Below are 12,102 nucleotides of genomic sequence, written 5' to 3' on the forward strand. Positions count from 1 at the left end.
CCCCTGGTAACTGCTGAACATTCTGCCAATAGTGATTCATATAGAACACCACCAGCATGATGTCACCGCAAAGTATCAATACATTTTAAACCAGAAACCATTGTCGTAATAAAAGTACATGACAGCTGTCGTTATTGAAGCGAATCAGAGAGATTTCAGAGGTTCGCTGATGTGACCGGCTGCTCTCAGGGTCGTGTGAAAATGTAATCTTGGCCCGGGCTTTTCCTCTGTGTGGCGAAAGGGCTTTAGACGACTGAGAAGGAGCAATGTCCACAGAGGGATGTTTACACAGATCAGTATGTTGTAGAGCCAACTGCACGGCCCCCATATGCTCTATGCTGGGGCTCCTCAGCTAGGGGAAAAAAGATCTAATTGAGATTTTTCTGTATTGTGATTTGCTATACATGTTTAAAAGCCAATTCTGTTCAGAGAGCAAACTCCAGGACATTAACATTTGAGATAAGACTGAAATGTGAACACAATAATCCTACACATTTCAGAACATGTTTGTAGAAGTATAAACTACAGATACTACAAAATTCTATTAAAACTAAGGATATGCTGTTTGCAGAGGACATTCTCATTGTAATTGGTTATTTGCGGTAATTCAAAAAGCAATTTCAAATTACGATTAATTGTGCAGCCATGCGAACACTAATGCTGTTTTCATTCACACAAAACATGACAGCGCAGTTAGAGCAAAAATGTGTTTAGGCCGGAAACATCTGGCTCCATCGCTCATATATTCAGCTGCTGTGGATGAATTCACATTTTCAGCTTCAGTGCATATCCGTGACATAGGGACTAAGGGAGCACATCATGTTTAACGTTTCACCTAATCAGAAATGGGTCTTTGAAAACACTGGAGGTCTTCGGCTCGGATAATTATATAGGTTTACATGAATTGCCTTGTTATGTGGTTTGCAGCTTTATTAGGGCGGTTAACAACACAAAATGCGAACACGTCATAGATGCCAGGCTTGTTTCTTGTGTTTATAGACCACACATTCTGAGGTACTATTTCTAAGATTGCCAGAACAATTGATCATTTATCCTGACTGGGACACAAAGAGTACTTACTCCTTGTTTTTGGATTACATGGTTTTACATGCTTTGCCTTGTATGTGGTTGGGTCCTTAGCTCGGACTTCTAATCACAGAAAATACTAAAATTTCCAGACGCCAGCCTTGTTTATTGTGTTTATAGACCTCAGTAATTAACACTTATTTGACAAACTGTTCCACAAAGTCTAGACGCATGCAAAAACAAGAAGCAGACGAAAAGAACAGTGGAGTCTCAGTTAGCTGTACCCGATTGAATGAATTATCCATAGTCAAACTGGGGGAAGGGTACTTGATTGCTTGTGTTGAAAATCAGAAATATAGGATCCAGTCTACATATTAGAATCGACTGGAAGCTGCACTCTTCTTGAGATGAGTTTTTAAATTATTGTAGTCACAGTGCTAAAATTCCAAACCCAAAGGAAAGGAAAAGGCTCAATATTTTAGGCACTAAAATGTGATTTTCAACACAAAATAACTGAATATTTTTTTATGTTACAACTTGGCATTGGAATAGTTCTAATATAGATCAAAATAATTCTAAAACTGCTTTAGAATTTTTAGTATTGATACTTCAGATCTAATACTAGTTTCAGTATCTGAGTACTGATACTTTTGACAATCCAAATGGCTCCTAAAAACCACAAAACTCTAAACCACAATAGGCCTGTTAGAATAAATACTCTATTGACTTATCGTTCAATATATGAAAAATGGAACAATTATTTTTTGGGGTGTCTATATTTATCATGGGTACATTTCTTTGTACTTTTTATGGGGAACATTTTGTCATTTTTCTGTACTATGATGAGCTTTGAGTGGTAAAGGGCTGAATAAAGCACTGGTATGACTTACTATACCTCAAAACTAGATTAAGTGTTAATAATTTATAGATTTTTCGGGGGATAATTCTGCTTTAGCGTTACTAAGTCAGTGGCATAATTTATTTTCAGTATTATCATTTATCATCTATGTAGCCTTAAAGAGCAGAGATTCAAAGGTTGCTGAAATCACCAAATAGCCCTACATACACGCCCATAATGTTCTCTGTACGGCGTGGTTTATATCTCTCACAGTACACAGACAGAGATGCTGCGCTCATGCCTGATTTCCTCTCTGCATCTCTGACCTACTTTTGTCATCGCTCCTCACACAGCCTCCCATCTCTTACCCTCCCTCTCTTTCTCTATCCCTCACTTCCTCTGTCTCTCTCTCTCTCTCTCTCTCCAGACTTCCTCCACCTTTCAAACCAGGCTGGAGGTGGTCGGCTGCCATTTTGCCCTGCATCACGATACTACTAGACTTGCCTTGCAGCCTCTTCACATGGCCTAGACATTGTCACATTGCAGGAATAGTTTCTGCCTTTGTTTTCATAACTTCAGGATGTCAAACACACACCTATTTACCTTCACCATCCTGGCATATTTGACTAAGAACTATTCAACAATTTAGCTGTTTAATAGCTGAAGTAAAAACACCCTAAATCACAAAATTATTTTATGATTGGTTGGTTTTATGGTTATAGTTGCAATGTAAATTATTTTTTAAATGACAAACTGAATTCAAATTTGTAATTTCAATACTTCACATATCACTTTTACTGCAGTGATACTGTAGTTTTTAAGTTAGCAGTTTAATAGCTCTGGTATAAACATTTGAAATCCCACCAGTCATATTTTTCACCTAGGACCCATTTCTTCAATACTTTACAAAGATGTGAGTCATCGGTGACTCTCCCAGCTTTCACATGGGTGTGATTGACTGGTGGATTAGCCAATCAGGGGCATGCATGGTTTGTCAATACTGGAAAAAAAATATCACAGGGAACTGAAAAACATTGTGGATTTCTGCAGAATCAGAGAGAGAGTGAAGCACTAAACTAATTAATCTGAGCTGAGAGATATTTGATTTTATTTGTAAATGATGAGTGACCACTGATAAAGGGGTATCTGATCACAATCATGAGGTATGGAGACCAGACCGATATCAATCTGTATAAAACATACAGAGAGAGGTCATTCTGGATTTGCCAGTCAATACAATTTTAGATTATAGTTGAAAGATAATTATATCTTTTAAATGCATTCAATTTGTAATTTCAACATACCACATATCACACTGAGTACATGTTTACTCTGATAATGTCTTAAAACTTGAATTAAGAGTTAGCCCTGTCATAAACACTTGCCGTTGTTGTCAGTTGTAGTTCATTCTATAGTGTCACTTCAGCATCCCGGATATGAGTAATGGCACGGTGTTGTCATGGAGATCTTAAAGTAACGACAGCGATGCTCCGGCTGCTCATTGTGTACATAAGACCTTAGGCTATATCTCTCTCTCTCTCTCTCTCTCTCTCTCACACACACACACACACACACACACAAACACACCCCTCCTCCAGCGTCTCCAGACCTGGATGAGGGCTATTGGCGCAATGATCCAAGCGTCTCAATCAGCATGGTGCCAATTAAAGGCACACAAGAATGCACGAGAAGAGGTTTAAAGCCCACCGTGGCATTTCTTCTCTGTTGTTAACAAGACTACGTCAGCCAAAAAACGTGGACTAAAGACATGAAGGCTTTTGAGTTCCTGCATGTTTAAAGTCCAAATGTACGTTGTATTTTGGTTACTAAGATTGTATCATACATGTTTTGTTTACTAGTTAATCTCAAGTGAAGTGTCATTTTCTGCTACTGAGATTTTTAAAATGCATTTATAGTTAGATAAAGGTATATTTATGCTGACTGAGCATATCATCTGGTGAAAAAGGTTTTCTATAAATCACTGCAGACTAGAAGACAGAAAAGAAGTACCTACAAATTGGTATTTATGTTTTTGTAATGTATAGCTCAATATTTGAAAAATTAAGGTGGTTATAGTCACTTAAAAAAATGTAATAATCGCAAACATGGCAATAGAGCATTCCCACACTAAACTGACCAATGTAAATTTAACAAGTTTATAGGATGAAGTAGGAAAAAAAACACAGTAATTACAAACACTACTGCAATCAATTTCTACAAAAGACTCACTTTTTGCAAACATGGCAACTTAAGGCCGTGGTTCAGAGCCGGAGCAGGTCAATAAATAACATAAACGTCCACTTTAGAGACTCAGCTCGACTGATGTTTTGGGTTTTGCCAGCCTAAGCCCTCTCTCCAAAACCAGGCTGAATGAATGCGGTCACTTCTGGACCAGAGCCTTCATGAGCCAACAGTCTGTGCTAAGTGGAGCACTCAGTGGATTCATTTCATAATGCTTTGGGCTCTGGGATGGTCCATTCAAATTTATGAGGGAATAAAGTTAGCAGCCAAAGTGAAAGCTTTCAAGAGTAATAAACCAACCATGTAAATGTTCATACTTGTGTGTGAAGTATATGTTCACAAATAATGGCGCATCATCAGTATTATTAATGGCATCCACATGAAAACCACCTGCATTCCTTTATGCAAAAGTAATAAAAATAAACATGAGTTATGTACATTTTTTGGATATGCCACCTGCTTGTCTTCATGGAGATGCAAATATATTGACTAGACTGTTTGCTGTATTTAAATGTTTCAATCTTGCATTTATTTAATTACAGATGTTTAAACTGCTAAGTAATATCTTAAAAAGCATGCATCATTACTGTGAGCATAGTTACCTCTCCACAGATCTAACTTGTAACTTGTCACCTGTGAGTCTCCATGGATAGATTGTGTCATTCTGTAAAACAATCCAATAATCTCCAAGTAGTAAAACCTCCTCCAGAAAAGTTGCATAGTGCATTATTAAAGTATGGACTGCATAGTAGGAACTGAACTGCCACCTTGCAATTAGTCCTCCATTTTTACTGGATGAAACTGGGCCACTCAGGGCATGCCATGGCACACAAAAACTTGTAAGTATATGTTGACATAATAGTTAAGTATGTCTTTGAAGCTATAGATAGCAAATACAGTCTACACGCTAAGTCTGTTATTGTAGTGTTTTGCCAGATACATATTTCTGTAGATTCAGCAGCTCTTCAGGAGGGAGGGGCCCATCTCGACCAGCTCTCCTAACAACACATTGAGTACAGCAGCATGCCACAGAGCTCTGCGCTAACTTGCACTAGGCCAAAATTAAGCTTCTGATCTTATCAAACCGATCAAAAACGACGCTTAGAGTCCTATTTTCATTTCAGTCTTGTCAGCGCGGAATGACTCCCAGCTGCGGTTACAGACTACAACATGCCCGTCTCCCTCTTAGTGCAAAAAATCAATGTCACAAGTAAGCGCTCTTGTTCCCACGAGTACTGGAGGCGAGAGAGGTGTGTCCAAGCATTGAAGGAAGATGCCCAACTCAGTCCATTTTAGTTAATCCACCCATTCACTCAAACAAACAAACAGCGTTAATTTACTATAGCCTGTAGCAGATTTGGGCCCCGCTTTGTTGCATTTGGAGCGGAGCGTGCTGTTGGGTTTAGTGCGTCCATCTACACCTAGGCCTGTAGCCGGGATCTAGTTGTGTCCACTGACCTAGGGAGGATTACTGGAGATCCCGTATGTGTCAGATAAGCGGGCTGCTGCTGCTTCCACCGCTTCTAGTCGGTGGTTGTGGGAGGAAAACGCTCTCTGCGCGCCACTGTTGCTCAATTGAAAAATGGGCTTGGCATTTGCGCACAGTCGCCGCATCACTGCTAACGTTTGACAGCTCGTATTTAAATAATAGAACAGTAAGAACATAGCTACGAGCACAATTAAAGCGTTATACTGGGTTATTGCATTGCTATGGAGAGAGATAAAAGCATTGTCTTTTAAACAAGGCGGGCACAGCTATGAGTAAAGCAATTTAGGCCCCTATAAGCGAAAGATCCAGAACAAGAGAGCAGGGGAAAACATGCTACAAGTCTTGCACTATCACCAAGGCTAAAGCACCCAGCGATAAGAGGTGATAACAACGGCAATAACGTTGCATTGTGTCTCTTCGGGGAGCCACCAATAAGATTAGAAATGGACTATTGTGTCCGATTAAGCTTGTTACAACGTGACATCATGTGATAGAGAAGATGAACCTGCTCCTGAGATGAGGGGAGCTACAGGGATGGAGACATTTTGATGGAAAATGGAGAGAATTGTACACTGTGTCGTTTATGTAAATGTGAGTCTGCCTCGGCGTGTCTGCTGTGATGGCTGCAACAAAAACACAAAAAGGGAACAGAGATGCAAAAACGTGCAGGCTAAACGCGACAGGGACCTCGACGTGCAAAGCTAAATGATGTAATACACGTCGTCCATTCAATGTAATTTCTATAGAGACTCACACAGGCCCAACCTCTCCCACCTCATGCAGAAAATATTAGGTGACAAGACGAAATGCCGATGGAGAATACGACGCAGCGGGTCGTCTTCACGCCAGGGGAAGTTTGCGGTATTCAGAGTCGGATGCATGAGTCGAGTAGAGGTAAATAAGTCTGAAAATAGCGCATTTCTTACCTGAGAACAGACAGCGGTGTTGTGTCTTCAGCGGCAGTCGCTCACCGGCGCACACACAGCTCGTTCGCGCAGTTCACCCGCAGGCCACTAGGCGGAGCGCAAGAGACGAGACGAGGCGACAGGAGGAGAGGGGGGAGTGAGGAGGCGGAGGGTGCTCAGAAATGCAACCTGTCTGCTTCACACACTCCCTGGTGAAAAGAGGGGCAAAACATCTGGCTTCTTGTGTTAAGTTTTATGAGCGAAGAAGAGCTAAAATTCCCCATACGTGATGACGTAGAACACTGACGTAAAAGCACCATAAAGAAAAACAAACACTGTTCTTTACAGCGCTACATTATAGGTTGAACCAGTAAAACTTTGATGAACTTTGACCAGTAAAGATTTGGAATAATTTTACCTAGAATTTAACCCTAACCCAGCAAAGAATTTTGACCTTCTAATTAGCCACTGATAAAAGGCTTTTATGAAGACTATGTGCCTAACAGAATAATAAAATAGGTCTATAAACTTAGGGTGACCAGACGTCCCTCTTTACTGGGACAGTCTCAGTTTTAAGCTCTGTGTTCCCTCTCCCAGCAGATTTATCCGGAAACCAGTGATTTGTCCCAGATTTATGCAAGAAAAGTCCCAGGTGTCCCTATTTTAAACCTGCCAACAGTAAAGAGAGGCATAAATTGTCATTTGTTTAGGTAAAACACAGAAAAGCTACTTAAAAATGACCAAAACACAAAGAAAATTTGACTATACTGACTAACATTAGGGCCGAGTGCAGAACAATTTTCCTTAATTATACATTTGTTTTAGTTTTATTACTAACAGCCAACTCAAACCAGGGATGTCCCAGTTTTTTATTTTGAAAATCTGGTCACCCTACTGTAAACCGCTGTATTTATGTGCTAGGAAAGTAATGTACAGTACTTCTTTTGTTACCAATTAAAGCCACAATATGTAACCTTTTAGGCAAAAAATGGTTGTGATTATAAAACAGCTCATCTTAGTGGGCCTGCATCTCCACAAACCTTACTCTAATTTGGCCTTGCTTGTTTCTATGGAAATGCTTTTCCTTTGGCTATAATATTTCAAATTGTGGCATTATCTTTCTCCTTATAGGGAGTGTTCACAAGTATGATTTTAACTTTCTATTTTCATTGAATTATGCACTTGCCACCTCCAGAAAGTTACATAGGATACTTTACCTTTAAGTAGGCCATATATATATATATATATATATATATATATATATATATATATATATATATATATATATATATATATATATATATATATATATATATATATATATATATATATATATTAAAATTATTAGTAGCCGGTTTTAAAGTTGTAAAATGCTGATTAAGAGACTGAGCACTACTGTAGAGTCTGGTGCAGTGCAGTGAACACAGCAAAGGGGTCAGGTCTTGGCACCAGGCAAACAGTAGAGTCTGTGTCACTCCTCTCCCTATCACAGCCTGTGCCAAGTTTTACACAGAGTCGAGAAACCACAGGGCAACAGCAGTGGGAATACTGACAGACAGATCACCTTCGAGAATGCTCCATTTTGACAACAAAGAACTTTATGGTTAATAATTTTGCAGCAGCTGCCAGTTGCTGTATGGGCAAAGGCATGGTGTGGTTTCAAGACATATGAGCTCTCCTCAAACCAGAACCAGAAGCAGGCAATAGCTGTTTCTTTCCCAAGGATGTAGTTACATATGTGACAGAGTAAATGTGGATGAAAGATGTAATGAAACACATAATTTTAAACTGGAGGGAATCAGTGCATTTTAGTAAAGTTAAACTAAGCTAAGACATTCTGAGATATGAATCCAGATAAAAATGCTACTCAAAACACCTATTTGGCTACTTATGTTGGTTTGAAGCTACTGATGGTTTTCAGATTCTATTATGTGTTGTGTAAATGTGTTAGAATGATGTCATAAGCCCAGATGGTTTTCCTATTGATCACATTATAGTTTACCATGCATGAATGTTGAATCTGATCCATTTCTATTATTGATTAGACCCAAGAACTCGCTGTATTACAACATCTGCATTAAAAAAAAAAATGCATTTACCTGCCTATAGAATGTTGTGATGTCCTCTGAACCATCAGACACGTTTATCACCAGAGCAGTGCGGAACCACATCCTCTGGTGAAGTCATCTGCTCCATAAATATTACATTAGTTGCTGTGATTGGGGAATTGATTTAACAATTTAAAACTGATCTACACTCTTATTGATATTTTGTAGTGACATTACGCTGGGGTAGGGTGACCACATTTTCAAAATAAAATAAAAAAACTAGGATATCCCTGGTTTGGGTTGGTTGGTAATAATAAAAATGTAAAACGAGTGCGTAATTGAAGAAAACTGTTCTGCACTTGGCACTAATGTGAGTCAGTACAGTCATATTTTCTTTGTGTTTTTGTAATTTTTAAGCAGCTTTTCTGAATTTTACCTAAACAAATGACAAATTATGAAACTCTTTACTGCTGGCTGGGATCAGATTGGTCAAAAATAGAGACACCTGGGACATTTCTTGTATAAAACTGGGACAAATCACTGGTTTTCAAATCACAAACCACGTCAAATTACTGGGACAAATAACTAGGGCTCAAAACTGGGACTGTCCCAGGTAAATAGGGACATCTGGTCACTTTACACTGGGGGGGTTCAGTGTCTAGACCTAGCTCTATATCTATATTTATCAGTTATCGATGTGACACAATGCACACATTACCAAACACTGTCAAAAAGATAATCTGAAAACACAAGAAAAATGGATTTAAACAACACAAAATGGATTGAAACAACACATTTTCATGAGCTTGTGTCAATCCTTTATGGTTAGATTTTAAAAAAGCATCACACTCTCAGGGAATGTTGGCATGACATTAGTTACAAAGTTTCAATTATAGTCATATATCCTACCACTACTCCAACAACAGCCCCCAACAATAATAACACAAATATCATCACAACAGCACATTTTCATCTATTGCTCATCTAAGTATAGCTTGCAATGTCTGACTGTAAAATGTAAATATAGTGTATACATTTGTAATGTTTTGAAAAAGCAGTTTGAGCATGTTATTTGACTTACATGATTTATGGAGAGGGGAATATACTGGATTTCCCCTCTGTGTTGTTGTTAGCGTGTGTTCTCCAAAAAATGTCAAACAGTTTAGACTTCTGTATTTGTATCTCGACCCATGTCTCTGCTTGGTCACACACTGTGGCTTTGAAGAAATACCACCAGAGGAAAAATGCTGACCACACCAAAAGCCGGGTCCAGTTTTTAGGAGATGATATCAGTGATGTGAATGAGCAAGACACTCCTCTGCTCAGAAGGGACTGTGAGGTCAGGCAATTCCCCCGACATCAGCTCTATTTACGTCAATGGTAAGTGATTCTGACCCAAACACAATTAATCATATTGAAATTCAAGCTTTGCAGTAAAAATCTGCAGACAGACCTTAAAACAATTGTAATTTGTGTTTGTACGTGTGGTTCTTTTCTAGTAACTTTGGCTACAGACAATTTGTACTACAGTCCTACCTGCCATGGTCGCATTTAACGCTAGGGGGAGCTATTGCAGAATAATACGTATTTTGGTTCTGATTGTCTTTTTTCCAAGTTGTGCGTCATAGTAACATTGCTTAAAACTCTTAAAGTGTTAAAACATTATCACAAGTTGAACAGATCTTAGGTCTTACCGTCTGTCTGCATGGCTGGGCCCACACCACTTATCAAAAATGATAGAGGGGCAACCTTTTGCACCCTACACTTGAATCTTTGAGTGGTTTGTATGATCAAGAATGTCACACAGACTCACAGGCGTTTGCTATTATGGGAAAACTACTTGCCTGGGATCCAAAATACAGTACACACTTACCCAAAACTTAAAAAATACAGAGAGATATCATTCTGGACTTGCTTGGTCTGATTAACGACTACTGTAATACTATTGCTCTCTACCGCTCTCTACAGGTCACGGTTTATCCCACACTCGTCAAATCCTCAGTCCTGTTTGCTCCCAGGACTTGTTTGGAGCGTGTCCAAGTCTCCGCCAGGAACCAGGGGTCTCGGAGGGAGGTAGTTAATTCACACTTTCTGTATCTCTCTGTGGTTGGCAGTGGACATCATTACGTAAATCATACCTTCAAACCTCCATGTTCCAACAGGGTTTTACTGTCACCTTATTGACATTTTATACTTTATCTATACGTTAAAGCCAAGAGAATTGCTTGTTGTGTGGTACTAGTCTTTTCTCAGGTGCAAAACGACAAGCCTGACATTATGACTTTCATTGTCTGTGGTCTGGTGTGAGAAAGCTTTAAAAAAAATCCTTATTATTGGTCTGTCTACATGTCTAAAGCTCAGAATGCTCTGTGGTGTTATGAAGTGGTAGTTTACAAGTTAACAGCTACCTTTTCAGTTCAGAGTTTTAAAACACAGTGGAGCACGTCCTGTATTACCACATGACATCACCAGGTAGAAGGAGTGTTTTCTACTTGAGAGTAGAACTCAGTTTAAATTTGCAGGGTTTGTTAGTGATGAGGAAACAACATTATAACATAGATGAGAAAGTAGTTTAATATGTGTCCTAATTATTGTCTCTCCCCGTATCATGTGTGTCCATTAAAACAAGAATAAAACTTTTAATTACAGGTGGATGTTACATGGACCACAGATGAAGAGGTTGGTTTTCATCCTCTCAACAGATCTTGACACCAGGATGACCTCTAGCGCTCAATACATGCCACTGCATCTGTAAGTCTTTTATCAGCTGCAAATGTTATCACCACACTTAAATCAAGCAGTAGACAAAGTCCGTTTGAGGATGATAAATATCTTATCTTTCATCCTTTGTTGTTAAGAAGTCAGAATATCAACTAGGTTGCTACTACTACTACTACTACTACTACTACTACTACTACTACTACTACTACTACTACTATTTACTATAACTATGTATACCAGAGGTGGGAACTTGCAAGTTGTGTCTTGGACTCAAGTCAGACCTGAGTCACTATTTTTAGGACTTGAGACTTGACTTGATAAAACTGACTTAAGACTTGGAATTTGACTCGGACTTGAGGCCTGTGATTTGAGAAGGCCTGTGATTTGAGAAGACATTTAAAAAGGAAACATTTAACATTTCTACAACTCTTACATACTCTATAAATACTCATATATAAATATACTATGATTTTTAAAGTACAATTTAGTTTAAAATTCATATAAATTGCAAAAATCTAAGCTCTATTTGGTACTTTGGTTTAAAGACTTGAAATGATTTGAAGCTCAAAGCAGATGATATGGACTTGACTTGGACTTATGGGCCAGTGACTCAAGACTTGACTTGGACTTGCCTGTGTTTGACTTGGGACTTGACTCGGACTTGAGATCAAAGACTTGAGACTTACTTGAGACTTGCAAAACAACGACTTGGTCCCATGTGTGAGATATACTATAACTACTATTACCCCTACTACCACTGCTCCTAAATCAGCTTCTTGAAATTTGGATTGCATAGTGAGTATTGTGTAAAAAAGTAAAAAGTATTTGGCACTT

At 38.8% G+C, this 12,102-nt stretch overlaps 1 protein-coding gene across 2 annotated transcripts in view; it reads right to left on the minus strand.

Annotated features, from left to right (window-relative positions):
- LOC110154182 (microtubule-associated protein tau-like) overlaps positions 1-6,696 on the minus strand; it is a 33,697-nt gene extending 27,001 nt beyond the window's left edge. For both annotated transcript variants that reach the window (XM_055150287.1, XM_055150286.1), the window contains exon 1: positions 6,521-6,696. The gene's annotated coding sequence lies outside the window, so the exon portion shown is untranslated. The remainder of the gene's footprint in view (positions 1-6,520) is intronic.
- Between the last annotated feature and the right edge of the window lie 5,406 nt (positions 6,697-12,102).

The sequence above is a fragment of the Boleophthalmus pectinirostris genome, unplaced genomic scaffold (assembly GCF_026225935.1).
Source record: "Boleophthalmus pectinirostris isolate CB_2022bp ecotype Guang Dong unplaced genomic scaffold, ASM2622593v1 HiC_scaffold_14, whole genome shotgun sequence".
NCBI classification, from domain to species: domain Eukaryota; kingdom Metazoa; phylum Chordata; class Actinopteri; order Gobiiformes; family Gobiidae; genus Boleophthalmus; species Boleophthalmus pectinirostris.